Source organism: Arachis ipaensis, chromosome B10 (assembly GCF_059453495.1).
Source record: "Arachis ipaensis isolate K30076 ecotype BB chromosome B10, ASM5945349v1, whole genome shotgun sequence".
Classification (NCBI taxonomy): Eukaryota; Viridiplantae; Streptophyta; class Magnoliopsida; order Fabales; family Fabaceae; genus Arachis; species Arachis ipaensis.
In genome coordinates this window covers 103,777,438-103,800,331 of record NC_142435.1, presented here as the reverse complement: position 1 = coordinate 103,800,331, position 22,894 = coordinate 103,777,438, and the positions used below count along the sequence as shown (strand labels likewise).

The 22,894-nt window shown below is 39.1% G+C and overlaps 2 non-coding genes across 2 annotated transcripts; both read right to left on the bottom strand.

Moving 5' to 3' along the window:
- Positions 1-5,256: 5,256 nt before the first annotated feature.
- Positions 5,257-5,364, bottom strand: LOC148581154 (small nucleolar RNA R71). The gene has a single exon (XR_015899569.1). It is a non-coding gene; the product is annotated as a small nucleolar RNA R71 (small nucleolar RNA).
- A 13,772-nt stretch (positions 5,365-19,136) lies between these two features.
- LOC148581153 (small nucleolar RNA R71) lies at positions 19,137-19,240 on the bottom strand. The gene has a single exon (XR_015899279.1). It is a non-coding gene; the product is annotated as a small nucleolar RNA R71 (small nucleolar RNA).
- Between the last annotated feature and the right edge of the window lie 3,654 nt (positions 19,241-22,894).

The window sequence follows — 22,894 nt, the reverse complement described above, 5'->3', positions numbered from 1 at the left end:
ATAGGGTTCTCCCATGTAATTCACCTCCTCCCTCATGGGTTGGTCAGGATCATAAGCTTCTACTTCAGAGGAAGCTTCTTGGGTGCTGCCAGCTGCAGCTTGCATTCCAATCAAATGCTGAGAGATCATATTGAATTGCTGGGTCAAGATCTTGTTCTGAGCCAATATGACATTCAGAGTGTCAACTTCAAGAACTCCTTTCTTTTGAGATGCCCCATTATTCACAAGGTTTCTCTCAGAAATGTACATGAATTGGTTGTTTGCAACCATCTCAATGAGTTCTCTTGCTTCTGCAGGCATTTTCTTCAAGTGAAGTGATCCACATGCAGAGTTGCCCAATGATATTTTGGACATCTCAGAAAGACCATCATAGAAGATGCCTAGGATAGACCGTTCTGAGAGCATTTCAGAAGGACATCTCCTGATCAGTTGCTTGTATCTTTCCCAAGCTTCATAGAGGGATTCACCTTCTCTTTGTCTAATGGTTTAAACTTCCACTCTGATTTTGCTCATCTTTTGGGGAGGAAAGAATTTGGCCAAGTAAGCATTGACCAGCTTCTTCCAAGAGTCTAAGCTTTCTTTACGTTGAGAATCCAACCATATTTTAGCTCTATCTCTAACAGTATAGGGAAAGAACATAAGTTTGTAGACCTCAGGATCCACTCTATTGGTCTTGACAGTGTCACAGATTTACAAGAATTCCAACAGGAATTGGTGTGGATCTTCCAGTGAAAGTCCATGAAACTTGCAATTCTGTTGCAGAACAGAGACTAACTGAGGCTTAGGCTCAAAGTTGTTAGCTTTAATGGAAGGTATGGAGATACTTCTTCCATAGAAATCAGAGGTTGGTATGGTGTAGTCACCAAGAACCTTTCTTGCATCTCCTCCATTATTATCATTGTGTCTGCCATGTCTTCAGCTTCTTATTCGAAATTTTCTGAGAGGTTTCTTCCGGAATGTTATACTTTAACTTATTGTAAATGCCTCCTTAGAGTTTTCTCAAGTTCAGGATCAGGTTTAAAGAGAGGTTCTTTATCAATCACTACAAAAAAAAGGCCTATGGTCACGGTAAAAAACCGTGACCATAGCTAGTGAAAAGGGTGACCATAGATCTATGGTCACGGTTTTGGACCTATGGTCACGGTTTTTTACCGTGGCCTATTCCCTCGTGGCCATAGGTCTATGGTCACGGTTTTTTTACCTATGGTCACGGTTTCTATGGTCACGATTACAATTTTCAAATTCTGACACTTTAGGCCACGGTTTTTAACCGTGACCATAGGGCAATCTATGGTCACGCATAAAAATCGTGATCATAGCCTCTATGGTCACCCTTCCTTAAAACCGTGACCATAGCCTTATCTATGGTCACGGTTTTGGCTGTGACCATAGCTTCTATGGTCACCCCTCCTCAAAACCGTGACCATAGCCTTATCTATGGTCATGGTTTTGGCCGTGACCATAGAGCCTATGGTCACCCCTCCTCAAAACCGTGACCATAGCCATATCTATGGTCACGGTTTTGGCCGTGACCATAGCATCTATGGTCACTGATGAGTGGATAATTTATACGCTTTTTGGCATTATTTTTAGTATGTTTTTAGCAGGATCTAGTTACTTTTAGGGATGTTTTCATTAGTTTTTATGTTAAATTCACATTTCTGGACTTTACTATGAGTTTGTGTGTTTTTCTGTGATTTCAGGTATTTTCTGGCTGAAATTGAGGGACTTGAGCAAAAATCAGATTCAGAGGGTGAAGAAGGACTGCTGATGCTATTGGATTCTGACCTCCCTGCACTCAAAGTGGATTTTCTGGAGCTACAGAACTCAAAATGGCGCGCTTCTAGATGCGTTGGAAAGTAGACATCCAGGGCTTTCCAGCAATATATAATAGTTCATACTTTGGCTGAGTTTAGAAGATGCAAAAGGGCGTTGAACGCCAGTTCTACGCTGCAGTCTGGAGTTAAACGCCAGAAACACGTCACGAACCAGAATTGAACGCCAAAAACACGTTACAACTTGGCGTTCAACTCCAAAAGAAGCCTCTGCACGTGGAAAGCTAAAGCTCAGCCCAAGCACACACCAAGTGGGCCCCGGAAGTGGATTTATGCATCAATTACTTACTTTTGTAAACCCTAGTAGCTAGTTTAGTATAAATAGGACTTTTTACTATTGTATTCGACATCCTGGATTATATTTTTGATCCTGTGATCACGTTTTAGGAGCTGGCCATTCGGCCATGCCTAAACCTTTCACTTATGTATTTTCAACGGTAGATTTTCTGCACTCCATAGATTAAGGTGTGGAGCTCTGTTGTTCCTCATGAATTAATGCAAAGTACTACTGTTTTCTATTCAATTCAACTTATTCCACTTCTAAGATATCCATTCGCACCCAAGAACATGATGAATGTGATGATTATGTGACGCTCATCATCATTCTCACTTATGAACGCGTGCCTGACAAACACTTCTATTCTACATGCAACCAAGCTAGAATGAGTATCTCTTAGATATCTAATACAGGGGACCGAGTCCGAGTTATTAGTATCTTCATGGTATAAGTTAGAACCCATGGATGGTGATTCCTGAGATCCGGAAAGTCTAAACCTTGTCTGTGGTATTCCGAGTAGGATCTGGGAAGGGATGGCTGTGACGAACTTCAAACTCGCGAGTGCTGGGCGTAGTGACAGACGCAAAAGTATAGTAAATCCTATTCCAGTATGATCGAGAACCTCCAGATGATTAGCCATGCCGTGACAGAGCATTTGGACCATTTTCACAGAGAGGATGGGATGTAGCCATTGACAACGGTGATGCCCTTACAGAAAGCTTGCCATGGAAAGGAGTAGGACTGATTGGATGAAGACAGCTGGAAAGCAGAAGTTCAGAAGAACGAAGGCATCTCTATACGCTTATCTGAAATTCTCACCAATGAATTACATAAGTATTTCTATCTTTATTTTCTATTTATTTATTATAGAAAACTCCATAACCATTTGATATCCGCCTGACTGAGATTTACAAGGTGACCATAGCTTGCTTCATACCAACAATCTCCGTGGAATCGACCCTTACTCACGTAAGGTTTTATTACTTGGACGACCCAGTGCACGTGCTGGTTAGTTGTGTGAAGTTGTGAAGTTATGCTTGGACCATGGTATTGTGCACTAGTTATTAGCGCCATTGCCAGGAAGAGAACGAACAACAAATTTTACAACCTCAGAGTAACAATTTCGCATGTATCAAGTTTTTGGCACCGTTGCCGGGGATTGTTCGAGTTTGGACAACTGACGGTTCATCTTGTTGCTCAGATTAGGTAATTTTCTTCTTATTTTGTTTTCAAAAAGTTTTCAAAAATTTTTCAAAAAAAAAATATTTTCCTTTTTTTCGTTTTTCTCAAAAAAATATTTTCAAAAAAAACAAAAAAAAATTATATTATGTTCTTCAGAATTTTTAAGAATGAATTCTAGAGTTTCATGAAGCATGTGAAGCCTGATGTTTGATCATGATCTTCAAGTTGTTCCTAGCCAGTCTTCTTGTTTGATCTTGATGTTTTCTTGTTTTGTGTTTTTTCTTGTTTTTCATGTGCATTTTTGCATTCATAGTGTCTGAACATGAAAGATTTCTAAATTTGGTGTCTTACATGTTTTCTTTGCATTGAAAAATTTTCAAAAATATGTTCTTGATGTTCATCATAGCATTCTTGCATGCATTCATTGTTTTGATCCATAACTTTCATGCATTGAGTCTTTTTCATGTTTTTCTCTTTCATCATTGAAAATTCAAAAATCAAAAAAATATCTTTCCCTTTTCCACTCATAAATTTCGAAAATTTGGATTGACTTTTTCAAAAATTTTTAAAATCTAGTTGTTCTTATGAGTCAAATCAAATCTTCAATTTAAAAATCTTATCTTTTTCAAAAATCAAATCTTTTTCATTTTTCTTGTTTATTTTCGAAAATTTTAAAAATAATTTTCAAAAATCTTTTCTTAATTTTATCTTATAATTTTCGAAAATATTCTCATTAATTAATGTTTTTATTCAAAAATTTCAAGTTTGTTACTTGCTTGTCAAGAAAGATTCAAACTTTAAGTTCTAAAATCATATCTTGTGATTTCTTGTGAGTCAAGTCATTAATTATGATTTTAAAAATCAAATCTTTTTCAAAACTAATTCTAATCATATCTTTCTATCATATCTTTTTTTTAAAAATCTTATATTTTTCAAAAATTTGATTTTCAAATATCTTTTCTAACTTTTTATCTTCATATCTTTTCAAAATTGATTTTCAAATCTTTTTCAAATAACTAATTGACTTTTTGTTTGTTTCTTATCTTTTTCAAAACTACCTAACTAACTCTCTCTCTCTAATTTTTGAAAATATCTCCCTCTTTTTCAAAAATTATTTTTAATTAACTAATTGTTTCAATTTTTAATTTTAACTTGATTTCATTCCTAATTTTCGAAAATCACTAACCCCTTTTCAAAATTTTATTTTCGAAAATCCTCTTTCTCTCTCATCTCCTTCTATTTATTTATTCATCTACTAACACTTCATCTCACACAAATTCGAACTCCCTCTTCCATCTGTGTTCGAATTTTCTCTTCTTCCCTGTCTCTTACATTACATTCTTTCTTCTTCTACTCACACAGGGGAACCTCTATACCTGGGTAAAAAGGATCCCTATTATTATTATTTTTCTGTTACCTCTTTTTTATATGAGCAGGAGCAAGGACAAGAATATTCTTGTTGAAGAAGATCCAGAACCTGAAAGGACTCTGAAAAGGAAACTAAGAGAAGCTAAAATACAACAATCCAGAGACAACCTTACAGGAATTTTCGAACAAGAAAATGAGATGGCAGCCGAAAATAATAATAATGCAAGGAGGATGCTTGGTGACTTTACTGCACCTAATTCCAATTTACATGGAAGAAGCATCTCCATTCCTACCATTGGAGCAAACAATTTTGAGCTTAAACCTCAATTAGTTTCTCTGATGCAACAAAATTGCAAGTTTCATGGACTTCTATCTGAAGATCCCTTTCAGTTCTTAACTGAATTCTTGCAGATCTGTGATACTGTTAAGACTAATGGAGTAGATCCTGAAGTTTACAGGCTCATGCATTTTCCTTTTGCTGTGAGAGACAGAGCTAGAATATGGTTGGATTCTCAACCCAAAGATAGCCTGAACTCTTGGGATAAGCTGGTCAAGGCTTTCTTAGCCAAGTTCTTTCCTCCTCAAAAGCTGAGTAAGCTTAGAGTGGATGTTCAAACCTTCAGACAAAAAGAAGGTGAATCCCTCTATGAAGCTTGGGAGAGATACAAGGAACTGACCAAAAAGTGTCCTTCTGACATGCTTTCAGAATGGACCATCCTGGATATATTCTATGATGGTCTGTCTGAACTAGCTAAGATGTCATTGGATACTTCTGCAGGTGGATCCATTCACCTAAAGAAAACGCCTGCAGAAGCTCAAGAACTCATTGACATAGTTGCTAATAACCAGTTCATGTACACTTTTGAGAGGAATCCTGTGGGTAATGGGACGCCTCAGAAGAAGGGAGTTCTTGAAATTGATACTCTGAATGCCATATTGGCTCAGAACAAAATATTGACTCAGCAAGTCAATATGATTTCTCAGAGTCTGAATGGAATGCAAGCTGCATCCAACAGTACTCAAGAGGCATCTGCTGAAGAAGAAGCTTATGATCCTGAAAACCCTGCAATAGCAGAGGTAAATTACATGGGTGAACCATATGGAAATACCTATAATCCCTCATGGAGAAATCACCTAAATCTCTCATGGAAGGATCAACAAAAGCCTTAACAAGGCTTTAATAATGGTGGAAGAAATAGGTTTAACAATAGTAAACTTTTTCCATTATCCACTCAGCAACAGACAGAGAACTCTGAACAAAATACCTCTAATTTAGCAAACTTAGTCTCTGATCTATCTAAGGCCACTGTGAGTTTCATGAATGAAACAAGGTCCTCCATTAGAAATTTGGAGGCACAAGTGGGCCAGCTGAGTAAAAGGATCACTGAAATCCCTCCTAGTATTCTCCCAAGCAATACAAAAGAAAATCCAAAAGGAGAGTGCAAGGCCATTGATATAACCATCATGGCTGAATCCAAAGAGGAAGGGGAGGATGTGAATCCCAAGGAGGAAGACCTCCTGGGACGTCCAGTGATCAATAAGGAGTTTCCCTTTGAGGAACCAAAGGAATCTGAGGCTCATCTAGAGACCATAGAGATTCCATTGAACCTTCTTATGCCATTCATGAGCTCTGAAGAGTACTCCTCTTCTAAAGAGAATGAAGATGTTACTGAAGAGCAAGTTGCCAAGTTCCTTGGTGCAATCATGAAGCTGAATGCCAATTTATTTGGTAATGAGACTTGGGGAGATGAACCTCCCCTGTTCACTAATGAACTGAATGCATTGGATCAACTGAGATTGCCTCAGAAGAAACAGGATCCTGGAAAGTTCCTGATACCTTGTACCATAGGCACCATGACCTTTGAGAAGGCTCTATGTGACCTGGGGTCAGGAATAAACCTCATGCCACTCTCTGTAATGGAGAAACTGGGAATCTTTGAGGTACAAGCTGCTAAAATCTCATTAGAGATGGCAGACAATTCCAGAAAATAGGCTTATGGACAAGTAGAGGACATATTAGTAAAGGTTGAAGGCCTTTACATCCCTGCTGATTTCATAATCCTAGATACTGGAAAGGATGAGGATGAATCCATCATCCTTGGAAGACCCTTCCTAGCCACAGCAAGAGCTGTGATTGATGTTAACAGAGGTGAACTAGTCCTTCAATTGAATGAGGACTCCCTTGAGTTTAAAACTCAAGGACATCCTTCTGTAAACATGGAAAAGAGGCACAGTAAGCTTCTCTCAAAACAGAGTCAACCAGAGCCCCCACAGTCAAACTCTAAGTTTGGTGTTGAACTCCCATATCCAAACTCTAAGTTTGGTGTTGGGGAGTCTCAACAATGCTCTAAACATCTGTGGATCTTACAGGATCAACTCAGCATCTGTGGACCCCACAGGATCCCCACCTACCACCACTCACTCTCTTCCCTCTTCTCAATGTTCATCCTCTCTTTCCAATAAACACTCTTCCCCAAAACTCTTCACCAATCACCTCAATCTCTCTTCCCTATCACCACCTACCACCACTCACATCCATCCACTCTTCCCCATAAACCTACCTCATAAACTCCACCTACCTTTAAAATTCAAAATCAATTTCCCACCCAAACTCACCCTATATGGCCAAAATTAAACCCCCCTCCCCTCCCTATATAAAGCCCTCCATTCTTCCTCATTTTCACACAACACAACCCTCTCTACCCCTTCTTGGCCGAATACACCTCTCCCTCCTCTCCTCCATATTTTCTTCTTCTTCTTCAGCTATTCTTTCTTCTCTTGCTCGAGGGTGAGCAATATTCTAAGTTTGGTGTGGTAAAAGCATAAGCTTTTTGTTTTTCCATTACCATTGATGGCACCTAAGACCGGAGAATCCTCTAGAAAAGGGAAAGGGAAGACAAAAGCTTCCACCTCCGAGTCATGGGAGATGGAAAGATTCATCTCCAAAGCTCATCAAGATCACTTCTATGATGTTGTGGCCAAGAAGAAGGTGATCCCCGAGGTCCCTTTCAAGCTCAAGAGAAATGAGTATCCGGAGATCCGACATGAAATCCAAAGAAGAGGTTGGGAAGTTCTTACAAACCCCATCCAACAAGTCGGCATCCTAATGGTTCAAGAGTTCTATGCCAATGCATGGATCACTAGGAACCATGATCAAAGTAAGAACCCGAACCCAAAGAATTATCTCACCGTGGTTTGGGGGAAATACTTAGATTTTAGTCCGAAAAATGTGAGGTTGGCATTTGACTTGCCTATGATGCAAGGAGATGCACGCCCCTACACTAGAAGGGTCAACTTTGATCAAAGGTTGAACCAAGTCCTCATGGACATATGTGTGGAAGGAGCTCAATGGAAGATTGACTCAAAAGGCAAACCGGTTCAACTTAGAAGACTGGACCTTAAGCCTGTGGCTAGAGGATGGTTGGAGTTCATCCAACGCTCCATCATCCCCACTAGCAACCGATCTGAAGTTACTGGGATCGGGCCATCATGATTCATAGCATCATGACTGGTGAGAAAGTAGAAGTTCATGAAGTCATCTCCCTTGAACTCTACAAAATAGCCGAAAAGTCCTCCCCTTTGGCAAGGCTAGCTTTCCCTCATCTTATTTGCCATCTATGTTACTCAGCTGGAGCTTTCATAGAAGGAGACATTCCCATTGAGGAAGAGAAGCCCATCACTAAGAAAAGGATGGAGCAAACAAGAGAGCTCACTCATGGAGCTCAAAAAACACATGAGGAAGCTCATCATGAAGAAATCTCTGAGATACCTCAAGGGATGCACTTTTCTCCACAGAATTTTTGGGAGCAAATCAACACCTCCCTAGGAGAATTAAGTTCTAACATGGGACAATTAAGGGTGGAACATCAAGAGCACTCCATCATCCTTCATGAAATTAGAGAAGATCAAAGAGTAATGAGGGAGGAGCAACAAAGACAAGGAGGAGACATAGAAGAGCTCAAGGACATCATTGGTTCCTCAAGAAGGAAATGCCACCATCACTAAAGTGGACTCATTCCTTGTTCTTACATTCTCTGTTTTTCGTTTTCTATGTTAAGTGCTTATCTAAGTTTGTGTCTTATTACATGATCATTAGTAGTTAGTAACTATGTCTTAAAGTTATGAATGTCCTATGAATCCATCACCTCTCTTAAATGAAAAATGTTTTAATTCAAAAGAACAAGAAGTACATGAGTTTCGAATTTATCCTTGAACTTAGTTTAATTATATTGATGTGGTGACAATGCTTCTTGTTTTCTGAATGAATGCTTGAACAGTGCATATGTCTTTTGAAGTTGTTGTTTATGAATGTTAAATATGTTGGCTCTTGAAAGAATGATGACAAGGAGACATGTTATTTGATAATCTGAAAAATCATAAAAATGATTCTTGAAGCAAGAAAAAGCAGTGAATACAAAGCTTGCAAAAAAAATAGCAAAAAAAAAAGAGAAAGAAAAAGAAAAAGCAAGCAGAAAAAGCCAAAAGCTCTTAAAACCAAAAGGCAAGAGCAAAAAGCCAGTAGCCCTTAAAACCAAAAGGCAAGGGTAATAAAAAGGATCCCAAGGCTTTGAGCATCAGTGGATAGGAGGGCCTACAGGAATAAAATCCTGGCCTAAGCGGCTAAACCAAGCTGTCCCTAACCATGTGCTTGAGGCGTGAAGGTGTCAAGTGAAAACATGAGACTGAGTGGTTAAAGTCAAGGTCCAAAGCAAAAGAAGAGTGTGCTTAAGAATCTTGGACACCTCTAATTGGGGACTTTAGCAAAGCTGAGTCACAATCTGAAAAGGTTCACCCAGTTATGTGTCTGTGGCATTTATGTATCCGGTGGTAATACTGGAAAACAAAGTACTTAGGGCCATGGCCAAGACTCATAAAGTAGCTGTGTTCAAGAATCAACATACTGAACTAGGAGAATCAATAACACTATCTGAACTCTGAGTTCCTATAGATGCCAATCATTCTGAACCTCAATGGATAAAGTGAGATGCCAAAACTATTCAAGAGGCAAAAAGCTACAAGTTCCGCTCATCTGATTGGAGCTATGTTTCATTGATAGTTTGGAATTTATAGTATATTCTCTTCTTTTTATCCTATTTAATTTTCAGTTGTTTGGGGACAAGCAACAATTTAAGTTTGGTGTTGTGATGAGCGGATAATTTATACGCTTTTTGGCATTGTTTTTAGTATGTTTTCAGCAGGATCTAGTTACTTTTAGGGATGTTTTCATTAGTTTTTATGTTAAATTCACATTTCTGGACTTTACTATGAGTTTGTGTGTTTTTCTGTGATTTCAGGTATTTTCTGGCTGAAATTGAGGGACTTGAGCAAAAATCAGATTCAGAGGGTGAAGAAGCACTGTTGATGCTGTTGGATTCTGACCTCCCTGCACTCAATGTGGATTTTCTGGAGCTACAGAACTCAAACTGGCGCACTTCCAATTGCGTTGCAAAGTAGACATCCAGGGCTTTCCAACAATATATAATAGTCCATACTTTGGCCGAGTTTAGATGACGCAAAAGGGCGTTGAACGCCAGTTCTACGCTGCAGTCTGGAGTTAAACGCCAGAAACACGTCACGAACCAGAGTTGAACGCCAAAAACACATTACAACTTGGCGTTCAACTCCAAAAGAAGCCTCTGCACGTGGAAAGCTAAAGCTCAGCCCAAGCACACACCAAGTGGGCCCCGGAAGTGGATTTATGCATCAATTACTTACTTCTGTAAACCCTAGTAGCTAGTTTAGTATAAATAGGACTTTTTACTATTGTATTAGACATCCTGGATTGTATTTTTGATCTTGTGATCACATTTTGGGGGCTGGCCATTTGGCCATGCCTGAACCTTTCACTTATGTATTTTCAACGGTAGATTTTCTGCACTCCATAGATTAAGGTGTGGAGCTCTGTTGTTCCTCATGAATTAATGCAAAGTACTACTGTTTTCTATTCAATTCAACTTATTCCACTTCTAAGATATCCATTCGCACCCAAGAACATGATGAATGTGATGATTATGTGACGCTCATCATCATTCTCACTTATGAACGCGTGCCTAACTAACACTTCCGTTCTACATGCAACCAAGCTAGAATGAGTATCTCTTAGATATCTAATACAGGGGACCGAGTCCGAGTTATTAGTATCTTTGTGGTATAAGTTAGAACCCATGGATGGCCATTCCTGGGATCCGGAAAGTCTAAACCTTGTCTGTGGTATTCCGAATAGGATCTGGAAAGGGATGGCTGTGACGAACTTCAAACTCGCGAGTGCTGGGCGTAGTGACAGACGCAAAAGGATAGTAAATCCTATTCCAGTATGATCGAGAACCTCTAGATGATTAGCCATGCCGTGACAGAGCATTTGGACCATTTTCACAGAGAGGATGGGATGTAGCCATTGACAACGGTGATGCCCTTACAGAAAGCTTGCCATGGAAAGGAGTAGGACTGATTGGATGAAGACAGCAGGAAAGCAGAAGTTCAGAAGAACGAAGGCATCTCTATACGCTTATCTGAAATTCTCACCAATGAATTACATAAGTATTTCTATCTTTATTTTCTATTTATTTATTATAGAAAACTCCATAACCATTTGATATCCGCCTGACTGAGATTTACAAGGTGACCATAGCTTGCTTCGTACCAACAATCTCCGTGGGATCGACCGTTACTCACGTAAGGTTTTATTACTTGGACGACACAGTGCACTTGCTGGTTAGTTGTGCGAAGTTGTGAAGTTATGCTTGGTATTTTGCACTAGTTATTGGCGCCATTGCCAGGGAGAGAACGAACAACAAATTTTACAACCTCAGAGTAACAATTTCGCATTATCAGTCACCCCTCCTTAAAACCGTGACCATAGCCTTATCTATAGTCACGTTTTTTGCTGTGACCATAGCCTCTATGGTCACCCCTCCTCAAAACCGTGACCATAGCCTTATCTATGGTCACGGTTTTGGCCATGACCATAGAGCCTATGGTCACCCCTCCTCAAAACCGTGACCATAGCCATACCTATGGTCACAGTTTTGGCTGTGACCATAGCCTCTATGGTCACCCCTCCTTAAAACCGTGACCATAGCCATATCTATGGTCACGGTTTTTTACCGTGACCATAGCCTATTTTGTTTTATGAGATTTAATTTTATTTTTTAAAGCATAATCACATCCCAAAATGATGATAATCACAAAATAAATCTAAAAATGAAAAATGACAATCAACAATTAACATAAGTTGTGATTAAAGTAACCAACTAACATATCAATAAAATCAATAAAATTATAGATAAATTAAGTTATAAGTAATAACATTTTTAGATCTATACTACTATATAGTATAAGTAATTCAGCTCCATGTGCATTGGGCTGGTCTTAGTTTAATATTATACAATGGGTGCGTGAGTGTGTTGATTGATGGTGTTAAGGTTGTCTACACATGCCAGCCTCTTCCAATTAATTAGGCCTCAAAGTGGGAGCATGATCGCCACCATAGTAGCTTCTGAATCCAGACACCATTGCTGAGAGTTGGTACTAGAATCTGTCATGGAAAATACATTAGCAGTTGCACATGCAATAAAGTCCAAAGCAGCAAGCTGCATTAACATCAAACCTTCATTGTTAAGTATTAGTAATCATGCTTCAACTGAATTTGAAAATTATTAACATGAATATTTATTACCTGAAGAAAAATTCTTAAAAGGTTCAAGTTCATTGGGAGCAACCGAGCAAGGAAATCTTCCTTTGTAATAACATTGACATGAATTATTTATTGCAGAAGTATTTAACTCACTTGGGGTACATCTCCATTCTTCCTTTCAAAACTAAAGCTCAGTGATATGTTCAGCAACAATTCAACATACGACAACAAATTCATCTCAAATCATAATTTGCAACAATAAATTTAACTATGATAGTTTTCAAATCTCTAGTTTTATTAAATTCAACAATTCAACTATATTTTTATCAAATTTTTTGAAAATGCTCTTGGTCTTACTTTAAATAATTACCTCTTTTAAAATCTCTAAACTCAAAACAGATTCTAAATATAAAACTAGTCACATTAACCATCTCTTAGCCACATAATTAATTCTTAATCAAAACAGCAACTCGTAATCACTTTAATACATTCATAAACTAATAGTACAAGTAAAAGATTCAATTCAACATACAAGCAAGTCACAATAAGACAAACAGCACAATCACAAGGAAATAAAATAAGCAAACTTTTCAGAGTAATTCAGAACCACATCCAGCTTCAATCATAATTCAGAGTAATCACAACAACTAACTTTTCTCAAATATATTTCATTCAATAATTAACTAATCATATTTCAATTTAATGACAATTAAGCAACCTTACACTCCCACTTTTGTATCTAAGCCTAGAACTCTTCCAATATCGCAATTCCAACTTCCATTTCATTAAACACAGTTATTAGAATTAGTAGTATAGTTCCAAGAATTCGGAATCAATAATTCACAAAATTATACATACATATTCATAATAGTTCATCAACTTCCAACAGCATTTCAAGCATACCCTCATCATCATCAAATCACACAACCAACAGAAATCATCATCCTCAAACACAGCTACAAATCAATCTCATCACAATTTCATTACATTCAACAATATTCACAATCACCAACAATCTCAATTTCATCAATTTTCATCAATTAACCAAACAAGACATTTATAAATTATTTGCAGTTACTCACTAAACTTCATTGGCATTCATAAATTAAAACAGTTAATTTTAAAATAAATCCCCTACCTCAAATAACCGGAACTCGAAGAATTCTTAACCGCGACAAATTCCTTTTTCCTTTCTCACAGCAGCAGTAGCCTCAAACAAAACCAGCAGCAGCCACAACAGTCCCAAAACCAATACGAGTTACAACAGCAATTTTGAAGCAAAGTGACAGAACTAAAATAAGAATATGTGACTAGGATTAGAACAAGAACATGGCAAAGGAACAAGTTTGAAGCAGAACAAGAATGAGTGTTACAGTTTTAGAAATGGAGGAATCGGAACCAGAACAAGAAGGCTGATGCTGTCTTCTGATGACTCTGATGGCGGTGCACGACTCACCAGCGACCGTGGCAGCAACAACGAGGACAGTGCCTCCTCTGGCTCGCACGGCTCTGTCTCCCTCTCTCCCTCGTGTCGTTCTCTTCTCCACGGTGGAATCCAACAGGGACGGTGGCGACACCAACTGCGATGGGTTGGCTGCGATGGAACCCTTGGCGGCAAGACGCGATGGCTTTCAACGCACGACTCCTCTCCTCCGGACGCGTCACAGCGGCGACAACGCATCGGCAGCAGCGGCTTCCTCTGGCGAGCATGAATCGACGATGATGGAGGCTCCTCTCCCTCTCGGCGCTGCTCTGTCTCAACATCTCTCTCTCTCCTCTTTGCGAACAGTGGTGGCAACGACGTGGAGGATGGCGGCGAGCTGGGAGCGACGATGGCGCGGTGGCGGCGCGACGGTGGTGGCGAGGCGGCTGGACAGCGGCGACAGCGTGGCTCTTCCTCTTTTTCGATCACAGCTCTCCTTCTCTGCTGCTGTGTTACGTTTGAAAGGGATTAAAGGGAAAGGGGATGCGGCTGAGTGTGGTGAGGAGGGATTAGGGTTAGGGTTCTTTTTTTTTTTTGGTGACTCGGGTTAGGATTCTTTAATTTGGGAATTAGGTTTCTAATTCAATTTGAAAAGTAAAGTTACAAAATTAGGAATTTTATAAAGGAATAAAAATAGATATGAATAGATATTTTAATAAAATTGTAGGATGGAGTAATTTTAAAATTAAATATATTCTATCAAAAATATTTAAGAACATTATTTATCAACATATTATTAAATTCAATTAATTATTTTTAATTTAAATTATAAAATAAACATATTAATCACATTTTATAAAATATAGTTTATTATAAAAAATATTAATTATTCAAATTAAATGATATAACTTTTCTTTATTTTTTTATCACCGGAACTTTAATTTCAACAAATATAATAAATTTAATTATTCAAAAATTTGGGATGTTACACCAACTCACGGCAAAGAAAGCATTGATGGCCAAAGCAGAAAGACGAGCTTACGACGGTGACAGAGCGAGACAAAGGACGACGAGCTGCGACGGCGACGACAAGGGCGAAAATGGCGAGGCGGGATGGATGGTGGCAGCAGCGCGGCTCCTCCCTCTCTCATTTAATTAAAAGAATTTTATTTATAAAATTAAATTTAAAATTTTAAATTTTAATTAATTTAAATTCAAATTATCAAAACACAATTTAGCTACAAAAATATTCTTGAATAGTAATTAGGCTTAAGGTTAGGGTTAGAACTAAGGTCACCCTTTCGTAAAACTGTGACCATAGACCCTTTTAGGTCACCCTTCAAAACCGTGACCATAAACCCATTTAGATCACCCCCCAAAAACGTGACCATAGACCATTTTAGGTCACCCTTTTTTGAAAAACCGTGACTATAGCCCCTTTTTGGTCACTATAAAAAATCGTGACCATAGACCCTTTAGGATACCCCTAAAACCGTGACCATAGACCCTTTAGGCTACCCCCAAAAACCATGACCATAGACTCTTTTAGGTCACCCTATTTTGAAAAACCGTGACCATAGCCCCTTTTTAGTCATTGTAAAAAACCGTGATCATAGACCCCTTTAGGACACCCCTAAAACCGTGACCATAAATTCTTTTAGGCCACCCCCAAAAACCGTGACAATAGACTCCTTTAGGCCACCCCCCAAAACCGTGACCATAGACCCTTTTAGGCCACCCCTAAAACCGTGACCATAGACCCCTTTAGGTCACCCCCAAAAACCGTGACCATAGACACTTTTAGGTCACCCTTTTTTGAAAAACCGTGACCATAGCCCCTTTTTGGTCACTGTAAAAAATCGTGACCATAGACCCCTTTAGGTCACTCCCAAAACCGTGACCATAGACCCTTTTAGGCCACCCCCAAAACCGTGACCATAGACCCCTTTAGGCCACCCCCCAAAACCGTGACCGTAGACCCTTTTAGGTCACTCTTTTTTGAAAAACCGTGACCATAGACCCTTTTTGGTCACTGTAAAAAACCGTGACCATAGACCCCTTTAGGTCACCCCTCAAAACCGTGACCATAGATCCTTTTAGGCCACCCTTTTTTAAAAAACCGTGACCATAGGTACTCTATGGTAACCCTTTCCAAAAAAACTGTGACCATAGCTTTTTTTTTGGTCACCCTAAAAAACCGTGACCATAGAGGGTCTATGGTCACGGTTTTTTACCGTGGCCAAAAAAACCGTGGCCATAGACCCAAAATGTTGTAGTGTCTGGTCCTAATCTAAGCAACAAGATAATCTGTTAGTTTGTTCAAACTCGACCGACAACGGTGCCAAAAACTTGGTGCACAGAATTACACTTCACACAACTGAACCAGCAAGTGCACTGGGTCGTCCAAGTAATACCTGAGTGAGTCAAGGTCGATCCCATAAGGATTGTAATTTGAAGCAAGATATGGTTATCTTGTAGATCTTAGTCAGGCGGATAGAAAAGTTGTTTGTTTTTTTATGCCAAGGCATCTTAGGCTAGTTTCACTAGCCTTTTTCTTTTTTTTTAATAGGTTTTATGCACTTTCTTGAGCTATAAGCAAGCATTAGGATGGGAGTTTCATACATACCTTAAATCATTCAAACATGTGTAATTTGATGCATTTTCATGGGATTTTGGCCATAATTACGTGTATGCTAGCTAAGAATGATGCAAATTCTCATGACTTTAGCAAAGATTTGATGCATATATGTGTTGATGATAGGTAAAGAGAACCATGAAGAATCAAGGAAAAATGGCCATGGAATGAAGAAAAGGAAGCAACGTTGGTGGCCAAGTTGGCTCACCAACGTTGCCTCAAACGTGGGGAAATTTAAACTTGCTGGTGCCAACGTTGGAGGGAGTGTTGGATCACCAACGCTATCTCCAACGTCTTCAAGGATGCTCAATTCTGGACTTGTGAAAATCACCTTGTGTGCGTACGCACGGTATAGTGTTCGTACACACAGAAAGAGAAATTCAGAAGTGTGCGCACGCACGGGTAGCAACGTTAGAGGCAACGTTGCCAGCCCAACGCTGGGTCAAACGTCCACAACAGATGATCAGAAACTGGAGCTGGGAGTTCTGCTATGCGTGCGTACGCACAACATGGTGTGCGGCCGCACAAAGAGAAAAAAAGAAAGTGTGTGCACGCACAAAGCAGCGTGCGTACGCACAAGTCCCAACGTATGCAGTAACATTTGCACCCCAACGCTTGGTCCAACGTCTTCGATAGCTCTTCAAAATTCAAGCTGCCCAAAAAGTATAGTGTGCGTACGCACAGGAAGAAAAACTCAAAGGTGTGCCACGCACAGGGCACTATGCGCACGCACAAGTCAGCAGCGTTGAACGTAACGTTGGCTCCCGAATGTTGAGGCAAACGTCACTACCAGTAACTTCAGAATTTTGGCAGAATCGTTAATTTGCCACCGTCCATCTTCAACACCAAGGTAAGCCATTTGAATCTGCTTTAATAAAAGGCCAAGGCCCACATCCAAGCCTGAGAGATCAATTGAAGAAGGTGTATAAATAGCTTAGAATTTAAGTTAGTAGGGGGGCTGAGAGAGAGTACTGAAACTCTGCCCAATTTTACTTTCTCTGCATTTTTTGCTCTTCTGCAATGTACATTTCTATTTCATTTTCCATTTCTAGAGCTATGAACAACTAAACCCCTTTCATTGGGTTAGAGAGCTCTGTGTAATTCAATGGATTAATATTAGTTTTCATACTTCTTCTTTCTTTTCTCTTGATCTTGCTAGAAAGCTTTCGTTCTTCATCCTAGTGGATAGTTGTCTTAGGAAAGAAGCTATCCATAATTGGATCTCCTCTGAACCTTGGAAGAGGAATGAGGAGATCATGCTAGAAATGCTTTCTCATATTGGATTAGATTGGGGTTTGGATAGATATCGTGACATGTAATCCTCCCAACATTTTGATCTATGAATATGTGTGGTATAGTCAGTGACCATACCTCATCTCTTCCCATGAGCACTTAAATCAAGGAATTGGGCAATTGTTCATGCTTAAAGAGATTGGATTGCCAAGGAATTGGGATTCAATCACCTAAGATTTCCAAGGAGATCAATGAATGCATTGATTGAGGAAGAGATGAAAATGAATTTGATCTAGAGAATTATAACATCTCTTGACCCCAATGAGCTCTCCCATCTCTGATCTACCCATTCTTTTACATTCTGTCTTTAATTTGATGCTCAATTTCCCTATTCCCATTTAATTTCTTACAATTTAAGTTTTTGCTCTTACATTCTGCAATTTAATTTCTGTTCATTTAATTTCTTGTAATTTAAGCTTCCCGCCAATTTACATTCTGTGATCCCAATTTCAAATCGGATTTCGTTTAACTAGAACAATTCTCCAATTAACATTGATCAACCAACCAATCCCTGTTGGATTCGACCTCACTCTACAGTGAGTTTTTACTTGACGACAATCCGGTACACTTGCCGGTAGAAAATTGTTGAGAGACAGTTTTCACGACATCAAGTTTATGGCGCCGTTGCCGGGGATTGGTTTTGTATTGAAAATTACTAAATTGGAGGATAACTAGATTGAGCATTTTTCTTTTCTTTGGATTAATTGAATTTCAATTTCTGCTGTTACATTTACTTTCTGCAATTTTAGTTGTTTCTCTCTATTTTTCTTTATTATCTTACTTTCCAGCAAAACTAATCCACTAACTTATTAACTGTTTGATTAATTACCTCAATTGCTCTAACCATACTTTTTCATTAACTATGAAATTTTCACTTGCTATTTGCTGTCTGTTTTGTCACTTGTATGACAGGTAGAAGATGGGTTTCAACTTCTTTTGACAGTGAACCAGAAAGAACTTCCCTTAGATTAAGGAGGGAAGCAAGAGGAAAGAAAGCCATTGGTGCAGAGGAATAAGATGAAGACTTGGATATAAACATGGAGGATGATATGGAAAACTATCATGAAGGAGAAGTGAACAATTATGCCAAAGGAGGCATAGCCAACCTTGCTAGACAAGAGAGGAGAGTTCTAGGATCTTACATCAATCCAAACCTAGGAAACTGTGGTAGCAGCATTCAAAAGCCAACCATCCATGCTAATAATTTTGAATTGAAGCCTCAACTCATCACACTCGTCCAAAACAATTGCTCTTTCGGAGGAAGTGCTCAAGAAGACCCTAATCAGCATCTCACTACATTCCTAAGGATCTATGATACAGTTAAATCTAATGGTGTTCATCTTGACACCTATAGATTGCTACTGTTTCCATTTTCTTTGAGGAACAAAGCATTCAAATGGCTAGAATCATTTTCCAAAGAAAGCTTGACAACCTGGGAAGATGTGATAAATAGATTCTCAGCAAGGTTCTACCCTCCTCAAAGAGTGAATAGACTGAGAATTGAGGTGCAGACATTCAGACAGCAGGATGGTGAAACCTTATATGAAGCCTGGGAGAGATTCAAAGATTTGACAAGGAAATTTCCACCTGAGATGTTCAATGAATAGGTGCAACTGCATATCTTTTATGAGGGACTTTCCTATGAATCAAAGAAAGCTATAGACCACTCATCTGGAGGCTCCCTTAACAAGAAGAAGACTATTGGGGAAGCCATTGATGTCATTGAAACAGTGGCTGACAATGAGTATTTCTATGCCTCAGACAGAAGCAACAACAAAGGAGTTATGGAATTAAACCAAATGGATGCAATCCTGGGACAGAATAAGATTATCACTAAGCAACTAGCTAATTTGACCAAGCAAATGGAGAAGAATCAGGTTGCAACCATCTATACTCAACCATCAACTCAAGGAAAGTTGGACAAAGAGGAAGGAGTTAACTGGAAGGAAGCCAATTACCTTGGGAATTCATCTAGGCAAATTCATGATCCATATTCTAAAACCTATAACCCTAGTTGGAGGAACCACCCAAACTTTGGGTGGGGAAACCAATAAACCCAAGGCCAAGATCAGAAACATCATAACACCAACTAGTACACCTACCAATAATCCAACCCAAGATCATATCAACACCCATACAACAATCCTTCTCAGCCACCATATCAAGCCCAAGCCAATCAGCCTCAACAACCAATTCCAAATCCACCATCAGAGGATAAACTATCCAGGATTGAAGCTATGCTCACCAACCTTTGCAAGGAGTCTCAAGACATGAAAAATTTCAAGGAGGAGGTGAGATCCAATATGCAAAACCAAGATGCTGCCATTCAGAAACTTGAAGCACAAATTAGATATCTAACCAAGCAAGCTCCTGGCCATAACCCTTGTAATGCCATTAAAGCAAACTCAAGGGAGGAATGCAAGGCTATTACTCTCAGAAGTGGAAAGGAATTGAAAGAGACTGATGAGAGAACTTTTGCGTGGTCTAGAAATTTGCGGATAAATCCTCGTTGCAAGTATAGTTTCTAAACCTTCAAAAGTCCTTTCATACAAACGTTTTGGTTGTCACAAGTAACAAACCCCTTTGAAATTGATAACCGAGTATTCAAACCTCGGGTCGTCTTCTCAAGGAATTGCAGGGAGGTATGTTTTTATTATTGGTTATGAGTTTGTAAATTGGGGTTTTGGAAGTAAGGAGGGAATATATTATATGACAAGTAAAATAAAATAATAATAATAAAATCTCTTGGCAATGTATAAGAATTGGAATTCCTATCCTAGTTATCCTTATCAAGTGTGAAGAGAATTGGGTTTTAATCCCACTTGGTCAGCCTTTATTAAACAAAGGAAGGTTAAGTGGACTGATTAGCTTGATTCTCAAGTCCTAGTCAACTCCTGTGGAGGGACTAGTGTTAGAGCAATCCTAGCTAAAGCAAAATCTACCAATTTCAACCACTCTTGAGTTTGACGACTCAAGTGTTACCAATTACCTAACCAAAGCCAAAAGGAAGAAAATATCTAAATTAAATTAAAAGCATTAATATAAATAAAGCAAAGCAATCTTAAATCTGAAATACCTCAAATAATAGTAAATAAAATATGCAGATCTTAACATGAAAAGTTCATAAGCCAATTGGGCAACATATCTAATACAAGCATTGAAGCATCTGAAAGTAAAAAGAGGAATATAAAGTAAAAGGAATATTAAACCTGGGATTGAGAGTCACTCCTAAAACTAAGAGAAATCCTAAATCCTAATCCTAAGAGAGAGGAGAGAACCTCTCTCTCTAAAAACTACATCTACTCCTAAAATTGTGAATGTGAGAACCTCCCTCATGAATGGATGTATTCTCCTACTTTATAGCCTCTAATCCGTGTTTTCTGGGCCGCAAACTGGGTCAAAAACCGTCCAGAATTCGCTGGTTTCGAATTCAAAACGCGCTGATTTTCGTCACTGCGACGCGGCCGCATAGATCACGCGGTCGCGTCACCTAGCATCAGAGAAACTATATCATATTATATATCAAATCGAAGCCCCAGACGTTAGCTTTCCAACGCAACTGGAACCGCGTCATTTGAACCCTTGTAGCTAAAGTTATAGCCGTTTGAGTGCGAAGAGGTCATGCTGGACAGCTTAGCAATTTCTCCAACTTATTGTATTCCTTCCACTTTTGCATGCTTTTTTTCCATCCTCTGAGCCATTCCTGCCTTGTAATCTCTGAAATCACTTAACACACACATCAAGGCATCTAATGGTAATAAGAGAGGATTAATAATAAGCAAATATAAGATCAAAGAAGCATGTTTTCAATCAAAGCACATAATTAGGAAGGTAAATGTAAAACCATGCAAATAGTATGAATAAATGGGTAAAGAGTTGATAAAAACCACTCAATTGAGCAGAAAATAAATCATGAAATAGTGGTTTATCAGAGACCTCAAAGGAAACTCAAGAGAAGGAAGCAGAGGAAGTTCAAGTGACAAGGAAAAAGCACAAACACATGCCCCCAATCTACTTAAAGAAGAAGAAGTCCTAATGCCATATGTCCCTAAAGCATCTTACCCTCAACGCCTAGTGAAGAATGCAAAGGACAGCCAATTCTCCAGATTCTTGGAGATTTTCAAGAAATTTCATATCAACATCCCATTTGCTGAAGCACTAGAGCAGATGCCACTCTATGCTAAGTTTCTGAATGAATTAATGACCAAGAAGAGAAGCTGAAAGAATGATGAAACTGTGGCGCTAACTGAAGAATGTAGTGCTATCACCCAACACAAATTGCCTCAGAAATTGAAAGACCCAGGAAGCTTCCAAATTCCTTGCATCATAGGAGAAATCACAGTGGAGAAAGCCTTATGTGATTTGGGAGCTAGCATAAATTTGATGTCCTTAACAATGATGAAAAGAATGAAAATTGAGGAAGCCAAACCAACAAGAATGGCTCTCGAATTGGCAGACCGATCATTCAAATTCCCTCATGGAATAGTAGAAGATTTGTTGGTAAAGGTGGGAGACTTCATCTTCCCTGTTGAATATGGAGGAAGAAGCCAAAGCTTCAATAATCTTGGGAAGGCCATTTTTAGCCACTGTTGGAGCCATCATTGATGTCCAAAAGGGTGAACTTACCCTTAGGTTGCATGATGAAAAAATGGTGTTTAATGTGTTCAAGGCCATGAGCTACCCACGGGAATCACTAGGAGAGTGTATGAGGTTGGATACAGTGAAAATTGTGGTGCAAGAAACATTGGAAGAAACACTTGAAGAAGTGACAAAGGAGGATTCCACACTAGACATTGAGGTTGCAGAAATCCAATCAGCTGAGGCATCCATCTCAAGTGCACCAAAGGAAAAGAAAGAAGAGAAAGGAGCACCTAAACTGGAACTGAAAGCATTACCTCCCACTCTCAAGTATGCATACTTAGGAAGTGATGAAAGTTACCCTGTAATCATCAATTATGCCCTTAGTCAAAAACAGGAAGAGGAGTTAATCAAGGTGCTGCAAAAACACCAAGATGCCATTGGATGGACCCTTGCTGATTTGAAAGAGATAAGCTCATCCATATGCATGAATAAGATCCTGTTAGAAGAAGATGCTAAGCCCTCCATTCAAGCCCAGAGAAGATTGAATCCAGTCATGAAAGAAGTGGTGCAAAAGGAGGTTATGAAGCTTTGGCAGGCAAGGGTGATCTACCCAATTTCACATAGCCCATGGGTGAGCCCTATCCAAGTGGTTCCTAAGAAGGGAGGT